The sequence below is a fragment of the Grus americana genome, chromosome 4 (assembly GCF_028858705.1).
Source record: "Grus americana isolate bGruAme1 chromosome 4, bGruAme1.mat, whole genome shotgun sequence".
Lineage (NCBI taxonomy): Eukaryota > Metazoa > Chordata > Aves > Gruiformes > Gruidae > Grus > Grus americana.
This window is the reverse complement of record NC_072855.1, coordinates 23861953-23880363: the sequence shown is the minus strand read 5'-3', so window position 1 is coordinate 23880363 and position 18411 is coordinate 23861953. Positions and strand designations below refer to the sequence as shown.

The window sequence follows — 18411 nt, the reverse complement described above, 5'->3', positions numbered from 1 at the left end:
CATAAAACAATTGTTATCATTTTGTTACAGTAGGGACTATGTATCCAAATTGATCTTTGCAAGTGAAAAGTAGGATTCCCCTTGAAGTGGAGAGTTGGTTCTGCTACCATGAAATTAACTAGACATTTTAAATCTTATTTCTCAGATCTGTACAATTACCTTTCCTTAGTACAGAAGTAGAGGACCTGTACCATATTCAAAATTCATTATGACAACAAGAAAAGTAGTTTTGTTAGTTGGAAACAACTTCTTGTGTCTTTTGTTGTTGTAACAATCAAACTCAGAGAGGAAGTACAGCTAAACAGCATGGTTTATAAATCACTTGAGCTAAAGTAACTATCAAAAGTCAAAGATTTGTGATCCTCGAAACAGTAGACAACCAACTAACCAACCTCTTCTCCCAAGGAAAAAACCCAAACCCAACATAAAACCAACACAGGAATAAATAGTGCATACAGTTATAATGAGACTTATTAATATTCCTGATTACCAGTTTACTGTCATGCTTTCCTGGATATTCATCTGGAAAAATTATTTCATATGTGTTGGTTCGTCTGTAAGCATAACACGCAATATTAAAGCCCTTTAAATTACTACTTGTTATATTACAAAATCATCAAAATAAGATAAGATTAATGGGACCTGGTCCAAAACTTTTGAAATAGGCAAAACCCTTCAATTATATCAATTTTGGATCAAACCCATATTTTCATTAGGCTTGTATAGAACTAGAGTTGATTAGAATCATGGGTTTACAAAATTAGGCTGCGTGTAAGTGGTTAAGGAAAGGAAGAAGAAAAAAATGGTAACTTCTTACAGCAAATTAGTTCAAATAACTGCACACTGTTGATGATTCTTGACATTCCCATTATTGACCATCTATTTCAGTAATTCGCAAAGTAAATTCTTGTTAAATATACGCTGTTTTTACTTTCAAGATTACACAATAGGCAACTTTCAAGACATTCACATTTTTTGTGGTATTTTTTTCCTTATGATTAACATAAGCATCTGGAGGTATCTGAATATTTCATTTTACTAGACTTCTGGGTAAGAAGAACACATCATGAATATTAAAAAGATAATATATTTTTAAGGCGGGTATACTGATATATCTATTTCTAGAAATAATACTTTATTTTAAATCTCCATATTTAAAACAAGAGTATTGTTCCAGATAGTAAAAAATTTTGGAAGATAATTAGGTTTGATGATACCCGATCATTCCTGATATCTGTTGACGTCAGGAGGTTTGGGGGAACACATGCAAAGGTCAGTGTAGGAAGTGCTCTTCAGCGTAACGAATCACTGCGACAGCATTCTCCAGGCTTTCCTCCGTAGTCCCCTTTGTCATTAAGACAGCTCTTGAAATAGGCATTACTTAACTTCTAGTGCTTGTTAGCTTGTTTCTATTATCGAGATAAAAGCTAAATGTTTTATTAGATGTGGAGTGTATGCAAAACAGATCGAATGCAGGTAGAACTGTGCTTTTGTGTGCTGGGATTAACTGAGCAATAAAATGCTTTCTCAAGGTCATCTTAGTCTTTTGTGTTTTTTGTTTTTTTTTTTTTCCTTTCAGCTTTTGCTGTTGATGAGGTGTTTTTTTTAGTTGTAAATACCATCAGGAGAGATTTTAATGGCTGAATAGGCAGACTGTGTAGGTTTCAGAAGTAAAAACAAAATAAGTGACTTTCCTTTAGTGAGTCATTCAAAGGGTCACTGATTATTAATTTCTACCAAATGACTGCCCAGCATGGTGATAACTTAGTCACCTTAGTGAATCGGGTGGACTGCAGTTTCATTCACAGACTTTCAATTTGATCGTGTGTAGGCAATGGGAGAAAATGACTGTATGTGACTTCTCAGCTGGCTTGGCAATAATACAGCTGGAGGTAGGGGGAAAAAAAGGGGCAAGTCTAGGGAAAGCTTCAGTTCCTGTACTTAATTATTTAAAAAAGCTCCCTAATTGTAAGCTTTATCTCTGACAGTTGTCAGATGTCTTCCTGCAAGTGAGGATCAAAAGGAATAATTAGTATGTAGTCTCTTTGTCCCCCTGGCTAACAGCATTTTTTTTTAATCTGCTAAAATGTGCTTTGACGAAGTCCTTAGTGGAAGGCAGTGATTTTCTCAGGTGAAAGTTTCCTTTCATTTTATCTAATTCTGCCTAGTTCTAGTTTTCAGACAAGTGGAAGAGTAAGAAGTACTTGCCTTTGTGTAGTTTTTAGCATAATTTCTTTAGCAAATTGACAAAAGGCTCCTACTGTGAGAGAAATGTTTCAGCATAGTTCTTTTTCTCTAATGTAGAACAAAGACCTCCCTGCAAATGTAACTTCGAGCTTTGAAAATATCAATAATGTGTGAATCCCTTATTCCTTTCCTGTTTCATTCCTAATTAAAGCCTTAATTGGCTCCCAGCATTGAATATTTTGGACTCAATTCTTATCTGAAATACGCATATATATGAGTTAATTCAGTTTCTAGGTAAAACGGTTAATACTTGACATACCTCTGCTTTTAAAAACTGGGAAAGCAAGAGAGGAGAAACTCCTCCCATGAGGACTTAAGGAGTAACGGGAGGGAGGATGAAACATCTCTAGTGGATGCAGAGGGGTGAATTCTTTTGGCTTGCTTTTGCACTTTCATTCAGACAACCTTGTTTAAATAGTGCAGTGGGAGGATCACAGGTGACTGAAGGAGATTACAGCTCATCTCACTCCTTGTGTACTGCTGCCTCCAGTAACAGCCGATGTCTTCACCACAGAAGTCTGGGGGACTGCTTAAGCTTGGTCAGGCACTTCATCACTCTTGCCTGCAACAGTAGTATTTCACCTGAACCCTTAGCTTCTCTCTGTTCTGCATGGCCTTCAAACTCCGCTTTCCTGAGCTCCTCCTAAAATTCACTGTGCATTCCTTCGTCCCTCCCAAATTGTTCCTTCAGAAAAAGTGTAGCTTTATTGATGGGCTGGTAGGAGAAGCCCTTCAATGACTTTAAGTTCTACTTCTGTTAGCAAATACGGATATCCAACTGAATAGCATATACTGTCTATTATATAGTAATAAAAGGTATGTACTAATCAAAACATATATTCAGAAGTATTAAAACAGGTAGAACTGTGCATGCATGCTGGTCATACTAAACTTCATAATATTGACAGGCATAGCAAAAGGCTGAAAATCATTCAGGACAGCTGAGTGCCAGACTATTTCAGTTCACAGCAAATATGTAGAACTAGTCTACTTCATACCATGCTGTTACACCAAAGGCAACCAAGGAGTGAGGAAGTGAAGCCAGCCTGACAGGCTTTGGTGGGCGTCAGAAGGAAGAGAACGTCAGAAACCATCGGAGCCGTTTAGAGTCGCAGAAAAGTAGCAGATGCTAGAGCATAACCCAGTCACCAAGTTCCTTATCATAGAGCAGGTTAAAGCTTGTGAAGGTTTATATGGGATGGATCTTCCCATGTACAGATTTGCCCTCATCTATTTCTATTTCTCTCTGAAAATATGCTAATTCTTGCAATCCTAGAGCAATTTTGTCAGTGTTTAAGTTTTTTGCAAGTCTCAGAGTCCTGAAACTGAAAACTCTGTGATTGACAAAAGATGTATATAGAAAGCCATGAAATATGACTTGAATATATCTTAAAAGGTTAAAACACAGAAAGCACATAGAAGTCATTATAAACATGAATGCGTCATAAGTCCAAATTAAATCTCCTCATTTATCTTTACATATGTTGTTTGTGTATGCGCGTACACACGTGCACATGCAAATATGTCTTTTAAAAATATGTGTTTGGTTTTAGAATATTGTGAGTTGCGACAGCCTTCCTACATTCAAGGAATGCTTTTCTATGGGCAATAAATTTGTGTTTATAAATTGATTTTAAATAACTTCAAGTGAAAGACTCAACAGAAATGCAATAAATAAAAATCTTATTTGTAGCATGTGTGTGACTATGGGAATGAAGAGCTAAGTCTTGTGGAAAGCAGAGCAGAAAACACAATTATGTTCTAGTGCTCCACTGTATAACATCATTACTTTTTCAACAACGCCTAAATTAAGACAATCAGAACTTAGGAAACCTCCTAAGCTTTTTAAAACCTGGATTAACTTTTCAATTGTTTACAGTTGACAGTCACTTTATATTTACAGAAATGCTATGTAAAATAATTACAATTTTCAGTGAGAAAAACCTATAATTTTAAAGACAAATATAAACATAAAGATGTAGAGAAAAAATAGAACAAGGCAATGCAGAAAGAAAGATATCAATTAACATCCACATCTGTCTATAATTCTAGCAGTGCAAAATTGCTAAAATTTAACAGGAAGATAGAATATTTTTCTGGAGAGGGAAAAAAATGGAAGAAAATGCTTATCTGCGTAGTAATTAAATTAATTCTTAGTATTATGGGATACATGTGACACTGACACATGTTATGATGTAACAGTCAAAGAGAGCTGTACATCTAAGAAAAAATCATCAACTTCTTACTTGAAAAAAAGAAAGAAATGAGAAAAATAATATACTGTCTGGCTGTGCCTGGGCCACTTGGCCTGTTTACACCCTAGGTGTCTTGCTGTACCTGTCATCTGGCTGTCGGGGTGAAAGGACAGTTCCCCTTCTCATGGAAAGTGCTGAACAAAAAAGGGCTGGAGGTGTGAGAGGCTTTGTGCATCCCCGAGGACTTCAGCATGACCTCTGGGCGCAGGCGCGGAATGGTCACCAATGCAATTCAGGTGTAGCTAGGTAATTCTCTGCCAGCCCGAGGACAACCTGAGATGAACAAGGACTTTGGCTATTTTAGAGATTCATGATTTGACATCTTTGCTTTCAGGTCTGACACAGTGCCCTGTAACAATTCCGTCCTAAGTGCATACATTTTGTAGTCCAAAAACACATGCACACGTTTGTTTTTCCTTACCTTAAGTCTTAGCATTTTTAATCTTTATCTGTATTTTTTTAAAAGTTATATTTCAGTGACAGCAATTGCATTCTGTTACTATTTTCAGTCCTGTTTATTGTCACCCACCTTTCCATTATTCAGTTAGACTGTTTCTTCTGATTCATCAAATCCCACGGAAAACCTTTGTCATTTATTCTTTCTTTTTCCATTTCCTTCAGATCTGTTGAAATGTAATATGGCCTATTGAGCCAAGTGAGTTTGCATTATTCATGACCAGAGAAACTTTCTGAATAATTTCTGTTACCTTTTGCTTTCAAAAGTAATCAGTGGCCATACCATTAGTAGTTTTCTTGTATCAATCCATCCATCATTTATAACTTGTCCATTATACTTCATTCTCTTTCCTCCTCTAGGGACAATGGCAACAGTTCCACTCATAAGTCTCCCTTCATGTTTCACAGTATTTTGCCAAATGCATATTGATATTTGGATGGCCAAGGCAAATTTATGCTTGGGCAGCTAATGTGATTTTGTCTTATCATCAAGCCACTTTAGTTTCTGGAAGACATCCAAAATTCAGCATGTGACTGTGCCTTTTCATATACTTAATATTTGCATTTAAAATGCCCATATGTTAAGTGTATATAGTCCAACAGAAGTAATCAAGAACAGTATGAAAAGTTGGTTTTGTACAGCAAAAACCGGTAGTGATGCTTCCAGTTATATTGTTCTAATTTTTCCAGACACCTGCAGTTTATTGTGCCATGATGGAAAGTGCATAAATTGTGCTCCATTGTCAGTAGCTTTATTGTACAATCCTTTCATCTGGACAGCTGTTCTGAATGGATTACAAGTAGTTGAAATGGACTCTCTTTCCCTAGAGAATGCCTCCTGCTGTGTCATCTGTGAAGACATTTAAGTATTTCTCTACCTAGTTCATAACTGTTCTTTATATGTCAGAAGAAGCTGTGTCATTTTATTTATTTATTTTAAATAAAGCTAAAGCAGTCGGTTTAGTGAAATAACAAGGATCATGATCACCTGTGGTGAAATCTGTGAGTTAATGGAGCTGTATTCACTTACACTCAGCTGAACTTGGCATAAGTCCTGAAATACAGTAAAGGTGAAGAACAGAACAGAGAACAACAGTTTAATGTAAGGAAATTGCATTGAAACTTAGAGCTGCCCGGTGTATAAAGTTCTACAGATTACTAAGGGCAACCTTTCAAAAGTGTGATGGGGATTTAGGTAACCCACACTTAATAACCTGGGGTGTTTTATAGCCTTGTCATAGGCATAACCTTAGATAAAATCTTAATTCTTGATCAGATTTATAGAATATACAGTATTAGATAAATAGGTTACTCAGGGTCAGGTAAGTAGAAGGTCTCATGGACTTCAGTGACAATCGAACGAAGCTCTTACCATCCCTGTCAAGTGGGCTGGTGACTAATGACATCATAGTTCTGTAGCCTAAATTGGCATAAATTGGTTCTTCTGTGGGTCTTGCTGTTCCCTCCATGCATCTCGCTGATAACATCTCCCTTGTGCTGACACTGGCATTCATTCAGCCACGCACTAACTACCCTGGGAACAGATTTGGGTTAAAACTGTTTAGAAGAGGTTATTTCTCAATGTATGTTATTTTGTGATTCCAGTTTATCATGCAGCTTCGCAAACACCAGGCAGTGGCACTCAGCGGAAGAGCTTCACAGTGGTGGGAGAAAGCATCTCAGAGTAGAGGCAGCAAAGGGTAAGACCTTCTCCTGGTGTTACAAATTCTGACTCATTCTTGCTCGAGGAGCTTGTTGAACAACACTGTTAGTCATAACAGTTTCACTCTTTGCTGTGTTATTTCATGATCTCTTAAAGGTATTTTTTATTCTGTCTGAATAAATCCTTTCTCTCAATTAGAAGTAGCTCTTATACCATAACACATTAACACAGAATGTTGTCTGAACAGAAATTTGAAAATGTTGTTTTTCTCCTTCTCAAACTCCTTCTTTATTTAAGGATACTTTCCCCTTTTACTCCCCTGTTAAATAATTGTTCTCATGTCTTGACGGAAGAATATAATATATTTTTTGCCTTTCCTATTGTTATTTTCCTTAAAAAAATAAACAATGCGGAAACATATATGGTCATTATTTGGAAATAAAATAAGACCAGACAACTGCATTGAGTGGTGAGAAAATTGTTAAATGATACTATAATCCTAGTTCTGTGTTCACACGTAACTTAATTTATTTCTTAATTAGTTTGTATTCTTTTTCAAAAGTGACTCATGTAAATTTTATATTTTTAACCACTGAGGCATGGGACAGTGAATGACAGTGGGCATTGTCACTTTAAATATTATGCATTTTTTTCACCTGCTGAGGAAATAAGTTTTGAACCTTTTGGATGATATTTCGATTTCCAAACCACCTAAGCAGAGTGTTTGACCAAACTGAATCTCTGATGGGGGAAAAAAAGAGAATGGAGAGAATATAAGAAATTTCCAATTAGTGTTCCTGATGAAACATTTTTCACAAAAGTAGACAGACTCCCTAGAAAATAATTTGAAAGTATTAGGTTCTGAATACTTTGGAAATCTGCCTGCTTAATTTCTTAAACAAGAGCCAATAATTAAATGCAATAAAAAATGACAAGATATTGAGGCCACAGTTGTACGTAACTGAGGAGATGATAAAATACTAGTGAGGATATTCTGAGTCCTGTGATCAGCTGCAAGTACAAGGTGTCACTGAAGAATACCAGTCCTTTCCTCTGTGTATTTTACATAGTGTGTACTTTAAAAATGAGTGCTGTAGCACCAGCTTCGGATTTGTTTACCTATAATGGCTTGTGTTTTCAGCATTACCGAGTATCTAATCGAGTAGTTTTAACTACAGGCAACTGCAAACTTCATATAAATAAAAATGTGAAGGACTTCAAGGTAAAAGAGAAGGTCAAGTCCTTCTGGAGTTGTAGGTAGTTTAGTGCAAGAAGGTAAAGGTAATAGTCTTAATAGATCTCTTCTGCACTCACCTTCCACTGGGCATATACATGCACATTTACTTCTTGGCAGTCACTGTTTTTCTCTTGGTACTGTGGCTCTACCTCTGTACCTCTTCATGGGAGAAATGCTTGGTTTTCTCTTTCCATGTTGTGTGCTACCTTGACTCTTTTTCACCGCTATTAGAATTGTGCCTTGGTCCTGCTTGATCTACTCCTGGATAGCTTCTGACTCTGTCAAGCCACATTTCTTCAAATCTCTGCATATCTCTACCTTTTATATTCTAGGCTTTATAAAGCTTTCCAATAGCTGGATAGTAATGTTTTTGATAGCATATATCCAGAGGTTCTCTCCTCAACTAAGGTGAAGTTAGAGGAAAGTTTAGTGAAACTTAAAGTTAAGAGATCCAGCTCATCTAGGTTTGAAATGTTGCAGTCCACTTTTATCCAGATTAGGAACAAGTGAAAAATAATCACAGTCCTCCATGAGGGAGAAGTTTTTTGGAGATACCTAGTTTTATCTTCATATTTTTTGTGTATCTAAATTGATGTAAGGACAGAAATGACAATATACAAAATAATTAATTTCAAATAAACAAAGACTTTTTTAATTGGAGATTATTTTTCCCCCAAGGACAGATTAACTCATTGATTGGATTCCCTATGGCTCGTAATTAGTACAAGTCATGATCATGGTGGGTCCTCTGGCTGTGGACAGAAAGTGTTCTCAGTTCTAGTATAGGCTGCCCGCACAAAGACTGCCATTCTTTGAGGAGTATTGTTCAGAAGTTGCTGAAGGTGAAAGATAGAGTAAGGTGATAGGATTTGCTGATAAGTGAAATTTAAGCATGCATTGATGTTGTTTGGTTTAGTAAGACATTTTCATTTAACGTTGAGGTTTTATTTGAATTAGCAGTGCTTTTGAACTAAAGCTGGTGATGTTCAATAAATTCCCCTTGCACAGAGGGGAAACTTGCTATGCTATGAAGGTAAAATTCAGTCATTCACAAGCACAATGTGGTCAAACATTTAATTTTTTTTAGTAAAACCTTCTAATCTTAGACAACTAACTTCCCTGTCGTGGTTTCTAAGGTGATATTGTAACAAAGCTATATTATTTAATTAATAAAGTAACTGACAACAACATCTAGGACATATGGAGACACTGTAACAGAAGTTTTGTTGTTTCCAACAGTGTTCTGGTCTGACTAGTAGTCTTTTATTATCAATAAACCACATCTTGAAGTAATATTTGCTTTCTGAGGGACTTGTGCAACTACTACAAGCACTTAGAGACAAAAAAGAAAAAGGCATGAATGCTGGAGATTTTGTACGATTTTGATCTTGTGACTGTTAGGGTGTGAAAGTATGAAAGGAATGCAGGAAGAAAAAGTGAAAGACAGTGCTATGGATCTGAAAACAGAGAATTAACTGAAAAATCTTACTGAAAGAAATACTTTGCACCCTTCCCAAACATATTACACTTTTCCTATTGCTTTTGTGCTTAAGGACAGTGAAAGAATTTAACTTCTGAGAAAAACCCTTTCCAGGTCTTTCCTCGTGCGGCATTAGATCCGTGCTATGTTTCAGCAGGACTCTGACTGGATGCTATCTAGCGAATGAAACCATGACACTGATACACTTCTGTGAAAGGGAAGTAAGGAACATATGCCAAAAGGAGCGTGGTACAGATTACAGTGCTGTCGTGCTGGATTCAGTATGTTTTCAATGCATCAGGTGCAACAATAAGGGGGGGCGGGGAGGGCAGGCTAGAGGGGAACAGCCACTATTCCACTTCCGTTCTGGAACACAAGATGAAGGCTTAGGCCTTCAGACAGTTTTCTTCAGAGAGTACATCTTTCAGTCTGAATTTATCAAATTTGAAGATTTGCTGCACTTCTACCTTAACTAAATTTATGCAAGGGACTTGCAATAGACCAACCTAAAGGATTTTTATTTCAGAGACAGACCAACTACTGAAACATGTTATAGAGACATCTGAGCAAGAAACCGCAGTTAGGTTTATCAACAGAAAAGAGCACTATTTGTTTTCAATACTGATGTCTAGATGAGGCATAGCTGTACCACAATATCACCTCAGCTAGCTTAATGAGCAGGCACAGTTCACGGCTCAGATGCGTGCCTGGGCTCACAGGGCTCAGTGTCATTGAAAATCTCAGTTAGCAGATGTTTAGCCAGCTTGATGGACTCTGTAGTGTGCTCTGTTACACTCTAGTTCTGGGAAATACATGTGGAGTCAGCTTTGGTATATCTGTGTTGGATATGGCTGTGATCCTGCAAGGAAGAGAGGCAGAAAAGGTAGGAGAAATATGTGCTGGTTGTGTGAGCCTCTCTGCATTGAGTTATCTGAGACTAATCATTTCACCCTGAGTGTATACCTGACCTATTCCAAATTTAATTTAAAGTGTCCTAAGGTGTCAAGGTTTTAAGCTGTGTTTGCTGACATAGGTTATGACTGTTCTAGTTCTTCCCTTTCAAAATAGCTTCACTTTACATTTCTGTAATTGAAAGATCTGGCTCATGTTCTCAGATGTAGTATCTGGGGTAGCAGATACTAAATAATTGGAAAGAGTGAAAGGAAACTATAAGTGACGGTCTCCTTCTCATGCAACTTCATGTAGCTATTCTCTGTAGCTGTTTTATCCAGGAGGTATCCAACACCGTAATGATTTTGCTGTTGAAATGTTGTTGGGCTTTCATAGTTCCTCTTGCTCTCCATTTGCATTTTATTTTTTAAGTAATGTTTTCTTAGGCCAAAGTGTATCGCTCCTCTGTGCTGTAGATTCAGCCTTTGAGGTAAGGGGCATCCCGCTCTGCTGCATGTGATCCCTCTTGTGTCCTGACTTGAGGAGGGAGAGGTACAGCATACTTGGGCTTTGGGGCATAGAAGGAGGCCTTTGCCTTAATTTGCCTGGGACATCTCTGAGGGGAGACCTGGATGAGTGAAGGTGAGACATGCAGCAGGGCTACCTCTTTTTGTTTTGTTCCAAGAGAGACAGGAAAATGGCAGAAACTTTGTCAGGTTTTGATTAATGAAAGGAATATGACATTGGTCTGTTGGGGTTTTTTTGTTAATGTAAAAAAAAAAAAAAAGTGGAAGATAAATGTGTCAAAACAGTCAAGTTGAATAGGCATATTGTTTCTTTTGTATTGGCAACCTATGGCTCTGTCCTGATTTATGTTTTCATCAATTCATTAATTGACTTTCTTCAATTTGATCTTTTTAGCCTTTATTAAGATAACAGTAAGATGATACAGATGATATAAAACTGAATTTTATCACAAGTATGTGTTAGAAGCACGTAACTGCACATCCGCTATGTATTTGTTATATTTTGAGTCACTTGTGTATGGGTGGATTGTATTCAGTGAAAGTTTTGATGCTCAGCCCAAAGCAGTAAAATCAAAGTAGAAAGGTTTATTAGCCTGTGTACATGTTTCTGTTCTAACATTAAGTAATAAAGATTGAAGTTTTTATTTTCAGAGCCAAGACTTAACAGTTTCCTGTCTCATTAGTGTTAAAAATATCTCACTTTTGTTGCCTAATGACTTGAGATGACTCCTTCAATAACAGATTCTTTTATCGATAAACCAAAATCAGTGGCTATGTTATTATGGCTTCCCCCCTGTTCGACCCTTCCTTTTCCTTTATTTGACTTTTCACTTCTCAGCATGGCTCCCAGGGATTGTTTCGGTGTAGCAAAATACGCCTGCAAGTTGGTAACTGCTGTTGGTTATACTCTTTTGTTAGCATCACACATTGCAGGGAAAAAGCCTCCAACCTAGCAGCATAAAAGAGAGGAGGTTATTATACTATCTGATGGTTTTGTTATGACATCCAGTATTCTCCATTAGGAAGTATATGTGTATCTCAAGCTATGTATCTAATGGAAAGACATGTTTCTGAAAATTAATTAATTCATGAAAGTACCACCCTGAGCATTTGTATTTTACCATCATCAGGACAGTGAATCGTAATCTTGATGGTATGGTGGAGGACCTGCTTCTCCCACAAGCAAGTGCTCTTGTGAATGAGTGTGTTGGGTTTGCGTGGCAAGGTTTTGGTAGCGGGGGGGCTACAGGGGTGGCTTCTGTGAGAAGCTGCTAGAAGCTTCCCCTGTGTCTGATAGAGCCAATGCCAGCCGGCTCCAAGATGGACCCGCTGCTGGCCAAGGCCAAGCCAATCAGCGCCTCTGTGATAACATATTTAAGAAGGGAAAAAAAAAAAAAAACAGTTAGAGAGAGCTTTTGCAGCCGGAGAGAGGAGTGAGAAGGTGTAAGACACCAAGGTCAGTGCAGAAGGAGGGGGAGGAGGTGCTCCAGGCGCCGGAGCAGAGATTCCCCTGCAGCCCGTGGTGAAGGCCATGGTGAAGCAGGCTGTCCCCCTGCAGCCCCTGGAGGAAGGATGAGGGGGTGTAGAGGTTCCACCTGCAGCCCATGGAGGACCCCACGCCGGAGCAGGTGGAGGCACCTGAAGGAGGCTGTGGCCTGTGGGAAGCCCATGCTGGAGCAAGCTCCTGGCAGGACCGGTGGACCTGTGGAGAGAGGAGCCCACACCAGAGCAGGTTTGCTGGCAGGACTTGAGACCCCGTGGGGGACCCCATGCTGGAGCAGTCTGCTCCTGAAGGTCTGCACCCTGTGGGAGAGACCCGTGCTGGAGCAGTTTGTGAAGGACTGTAGCCCGTGGGAGAGACTCACGTTGGAGAAGCTGGTGGAGGACTGTCTCCCATGAGAGGGACTCCATGCTGGAGCAGGGGAATGTTGAGAGGAGTCCTCCCCCTGAGGATGAAGAAGCGGCAGAAACACCGTGAGATGAACTGACCATAACCCCCATTCCCCGTCCCCCTGTGCCGCTGAGGGGAGAGGAGGTTGAAGCCGGGAGTGAAGTTGAGCCCGGGAAGATGGGAGGGGTGGGGGGAGGTGTTTTAAGAGTTGATTTTATTTCTCATTCCTCTACTCTGTTTTGCCTAGTAATAAATTAGATGAATTCCCTCTCTCAGTTCAGTCTGTTTTGCTCGTGACAACAATTAGTGAGTGATCTCTCCCTGTCCTTATCTCGACCCATAAGCTTTTTGTTATACATTTTCTCCCCTGTTTGGTGAATGAGGGGAGTGAGAGAGCGGCTCTGGTGGGCACCTGGCCCCCAGCCGGGGTCAACCCACCACAATGAGAGAATTGTAAACATATTGAGATATAATAATTAGTTTTAAAGGGGAAATTTAGCTAGATACTAAGAATCTCTGAAAAAATCTCGAGTTTCCAAACCATGCAGCAGTGAGGTCTGATGGGAATCTCCCTGCAGAAACTTCTTACCTCTTCACAGAAGAGTTCTTCATGTTATCTGTTGGGCTAAGCAGACTATTGAAACTTGCCTTGAGTTCAGGGATATGAAATGTAAAATAAAATACTTATTTTACAAACTAAATTACCTCCAGCAGACAGGGCAGATTTGAATCTCAGATTTCTACCATGCCTGCTTGCAACTGTTAAGGCAGTCCTAGAACTTGGGAAAACAAATAAGAAATAAAGAAACAAAAATCTGTCTGCACTTAGAGCAACAGTGCTGTAACAGGGAAAAACAATTTGGGTTTAACATAATTTAGCTGCTGGAACTGAACTTGCAAGCCTTTAAAGGAATTTCTAATGTAATACTGGAAAGGGGAAGACTTGTATGTAATTTGTTTTTACATTAAGTTTACCAGATCAAATATATTGTTCAGAGTGGGAAGAACTTTGGTTGGGCTTACGAAGGTATTTTGATGCTATCCATTACATCGTTTGAGCATTATACTCCATAGCAGGTCTATTGATATGGGTGGATCTTACAAAAACGGTAAGGTACTAGTGAGGTACTTCTGGTACTGTATTTTCTAATCTTCCTTTACAGATAATTTTTTCATGCTGAATAGCATTTTGTGTCTCTTATTAACAATTCATACCTCAGTCTTATATACTGATGTCATATACATGAAGTGACATAGTAACCTGAATCTTGAGCTTATAACATAACAGATCTTTATAAGTCAAGGTATTGCCACAAAACAGTTGCAGGGAGTCAAAAATGGAAGCTGTTTTAAAAACAGTAATAAATTGGTGTGCTTTTAAAAAAAACTAACCACAAAGAAACAACAACCCCATCCAAATCATATAGGCTTCTTAAACTTAGGGTCTTTGGAGAGATCTGAGAGTATTGATCACAGCAGTAAATTCAGTATCTCTCTTCATATTTTTTCTGGTTTTGTTCTGATACGTCTAGTTACTGTGAAAAGCAGTGTCTTAGAAATCAAATCCATATGAAGACCAGTATCCTGCCTAGCAGTAGATTCAGAAGGAAGCCCACAGGGTAAGAGCAAAGCATGCACACAGATTTTATTGGTGTGCATTCTCAGTGTTAAGAATGTGCAACTCCAATTCTTCCTGAGCCTGAGAGATAGTTTCTTGTGTTTAAGACGAATCATTCTTCCATGCATTTATCAAATCTCCCATTAACTTATCTAAATGAATGTTCCTTGAATGTTCATCCTATGGACAGGCAGAGGATGTGATATTGATTTTTTTTTTTAAAGCACTATTATTTGTACTCCAGGTTCTTGGAAATACCCATTTATTCTACACACTATACATATACCTGACAAAATCCGGTCTTCCCCCATCTCTATATTCTGTATCCAACTTTTAAGCCTTCCCCCATCCTTCTATCCCTGAGGTCTGTACCTAGGGGCATTCTGGCCCTTAATTAACTAAACAGTTAAAATCTATTAAGAAAATATTCGTAAGATGCATTAATTGTGGTTTGCCTCCTTTTTTCCTATTGTGGCAGTGGGTAATAAACGGCAGTCTGCAGGTGTAAGCCTTGAATGTCTGACTGCGACATTTCATCCCTAAATTAATATTTGCAGTGGCAGATACTCAATGTAGTATCATAATTCATCAAAGCCACCGAGGACCACCTTCCAACTTCTGTAACTGCAATATGATGCTGCACTTGCCTTGATGGTTTCATGCTTTGTTAGCTTATAATTTAATGGCAATGGAATAATGAACTAGAATACAATTTCATTGTCAGAATTAAGTTTCTTTTCACCTTTCCCTTAAATTCTGTAGTGGCATGTTCCTATATGTATTCCCTGAAACAATATTTTTTGATAACATCAAAAAGTTTAAAGTGATTGGAAGGGTTTACCTGGAATTCAGGAGACTGGTAAAATGCTGTATTGTGGCACTGTCTTTTTGTGGTAAACTTGAGCAAACTACTTTTGTTTCTTACCTATTTAAATTAGAGATTTTGCTGAGATACCAATCCACTGAGACATTTTAGTAAGTTGGATCAGGTAGGTATGAAAGAATAGATATTAGAAAAAACAAATGAAAGTTTAAACCCTTGTTTCAACTGCAAAAAAATATGTGGAAAATGGCCTGTTAAGAGTTGTGTCAAATTGCCTGTGGTGTGGAATCTTGTTCTTCAGGAGCTGCTGGAACTAATTCTTCCCTCATACCAATTCTACATTGTCCAGTGGTGTGGCAGCCTGCGATAAGAGACTGTTCCACATTTAGAAAATAAGAATAGCAGCTGAGCTAAGGATGTTGCTGGAGACTTAACTTATATATTTTGACTTTTAAGGGCTTAAGTCAGACCCCCAACTTTATTTAAATGTATTTTATATTGAATTATAATCATCTTCCTGCTTACCTCCCATCTGCTAAGCTGCTTAGAAAATAAACAGTATGTACTGCCTAAGCATGTGCACTGAAAATAAACTGTCAAAGAGCCATTACAGGATTATTCTTTTGTTGTAGCTGTCATTGGGTGAGCTATTCCTCATATGCCTGCTAAATTATATGACTTTTTTTTTTCTTATGTGCTCCTTGCTTTATATGCCATGGTGTCCCTGCTTACTTGTTTTATATAACGTGTTACTGAAATGAAACGGAGAAGCTTGGTTCTCCAGCTTTCATTCCTGCCTGCCAGATGGCTAAGTGACTTCTGCTTCAAAAGTCTCAACATTTTCATGCCCTGACAACTGGATTTACAAATTGTGTGATTTGGGTATCTTGAAATGAGAGGTAAGCAGCTGTTAAAAAAAGAACCTGCTACCTGCCCGTTCTCATCTAGTTTTAAGTCTCTGATGTGATCCTTAGATACTTCACTCCGTGCCAATCTGATCAGAACCTCTCAACCCTACAGAAATCTCTCCTGGTTTTACTTACTGCTTGAGATCTCTGGGTCAGAGTAGATGTTTCTTTTTATTTTAGACTACTCTATCCTTCACAGCTTCTTTTCAGAAGTCAAGTTTTATTTCCCTTCACCATCCCTTTGAGGGTGTTTCACCAGAATTGATCCACAGAACTTATAAAAAATGAAATAATTTATGTTGGACCGTTTTCATTAAAAAGAGGGGTATTTTGTAATGAGTAAATTAATACTGTATAACATTTCACAGAAGAGAGCTACATGAACTGTCTGTAATTAATGGAGAAGGAGAAAACACTATAGAAAGAGATATTTTAGCCCATTAGCCACATGTTCTCTTTGGTCTATGTAAAGACGTGGATGAGCATGAGAATCACAAATAGAGTTGAAATGCGAGATGTATCTGCCAATGAAAAAGAGAAAGGTTATAGGTAGCAAGAATTCTGAAATATGATGGGTTTTATTTTCCTTTTTAAATAGCAAGGGGAGTTGTTTGTTTTTACAGTGTCAGTAATAGAAAATAAAGTGGCATTATTTACCTTCAGGTCAAGCTCTATGGCTTGAGTCTTTTGAAATAGAATATGGGGGTTTGGTTTTGTTTCTCTTGTTCGTGTTTTTCTCTGCATTTGATTGACGTGAAATGATGTTGTATTATTTGGGTTAGAGCACTGTTGTCATCAAACTTGGTCCTAGCAATCCCTTACAACCTCTTACCCACTGGAATTTACTGAATATTCTGCGGTAGGCACTGTGCTGCTAGGTCATTGTATTGGAAAGCCCCGAGTCAGTCTTAACAATATTATTAAAGCAGAATGTTGCTGTAAAAAAAACAAGTGAACAAATTGTTGTCTTCAAACCAATGATATTGGAATGTTGTTCCAAGAATATTTCCCTCCTTGTCATGTAATGATACTGTTGCAGGAGTGGATGTTTTCACATAACGTGAACTACCAGACAATAAATCTGCAGGGGCTGATACCAGTGATATACTAGACAGTTGGAGAAGAACACTTCAATCTCTTTTGACAGCAGGCTTACGTGATAACAGTCCTCAGCAGTTCCTCAGCTGGTACCTTCTGCTATGTCAATATCTATTTTTCTTCCTGCGTGCCTGGAACTGAAGAGCTCTTTGCTAGTATCAGATATGGGTGACTGGATAGATTGTCTTTAAATCTCCTAGCTCTTTAAATGGCTGTAGGAAGGCAGCTAGAATTAACCTGCAAGTTTATTTTCTGGGTTTGCTTGTCTCCTTATTTCATGATCAGCTATCGTAATGATTTAGATTCCTATTACAATGACATATTCCTGTATGTCAGCTTTCAGAAAAGAAGTTAAGCAATGACATGGGGATAGGAGGCAGCACCTTTCTAGGTTTTCTAACTGTTCCTCAGATAGTTGTTTAGAATACGTTCAAATATTCCTTAACAGTTCCAGAAAATTCAGGCAAAACATTTCAACAAGAAGAGTCGGCTCCTTCTAAAAATGGGACTATGGGGAAAATACATTATTTAGTCTGTATCTAATTTAAACACAGGTGAGTTATTGTTTGCAAAGCTGTGTAATTTTCCTGCTTTGAGGGAGGGCCTGAAGTCCTTAAAGGGAACAATCTTTTTCAGGGCTGTGCTTTTCCAGATCTGGGCAAACTCTCAGTTTTTACATGTTGCTTCGAGGGTTTATTGGACAGCAGAACTCTGGTAGTATTGCACATTTGCTACTGCAGGAATGAATCCTGGGGGCAAGGCAGGAAGGGCTTGCCCGGCAACTCCATTGCCTGTGTGCTACAGGCCAGACTTAGGTCACATGAGAAACCTTGTGTCTTCTATGATCTCTTTGCTGGTACCTAAACTCTGTGATGGTTAGAAAGCTCCAGTTGAGATTTTAGGAGTAAGAATTGGAGGGTGGCTAAAGACATAACTTGAACATGGAGAATGGAGACCAGAAGAGCAAGTCTTCAAGACAGGGAAGCTGGAAGTTGTGTGTGCAAGAGACAAAGACAAGTTAGTGAAGAGGACTGAGAACCGCCGTGGCCTGGGGAGGAGAGGAAAGGTGACTGGGAGAGGTCAGGAAGGTTCCTTCATGCAGGTGATACAGCTGAGGAGAGAGAGAAAGAGAGATGGACAAGGGGAAAACTTGGTGAGAGATCACATGGGTAAAGGCAGGAACTGGAAACACATGGTAAGGATTTAGGAATTATAAAAAAGAATCAGGAGAAGTGGAGAATAGGACCAGAGAGAGGTGTCTGCCAAAATAAATAGAATTGGGAAAATAACATTAGGCATGGGAATCTATAACAGCTG

The 18411-nt window shown here is 38.5% G+C and overlaps 1 long non-coding RNA gene across 1 annotated transcript in view; it reads left to right on the top strand.

Annotated features, from left to right (window-relative positions):
- Positions 1-18411, top strand: part of LOC129206019 (uncharacterized) — a 185314-nt gene that overhangs the window by 70417 nt on the left and 96486 nt on the right. The window contains exon 2 of the long non-coding RNA XR_008576949.1: positions 6564-6658. This is a non-coding gene — a long non-coding RNA (uncharacterized LOC129206019). The remainder of the gene's footprint in view (positions 1-6563; positions 6659-18411) is intronic.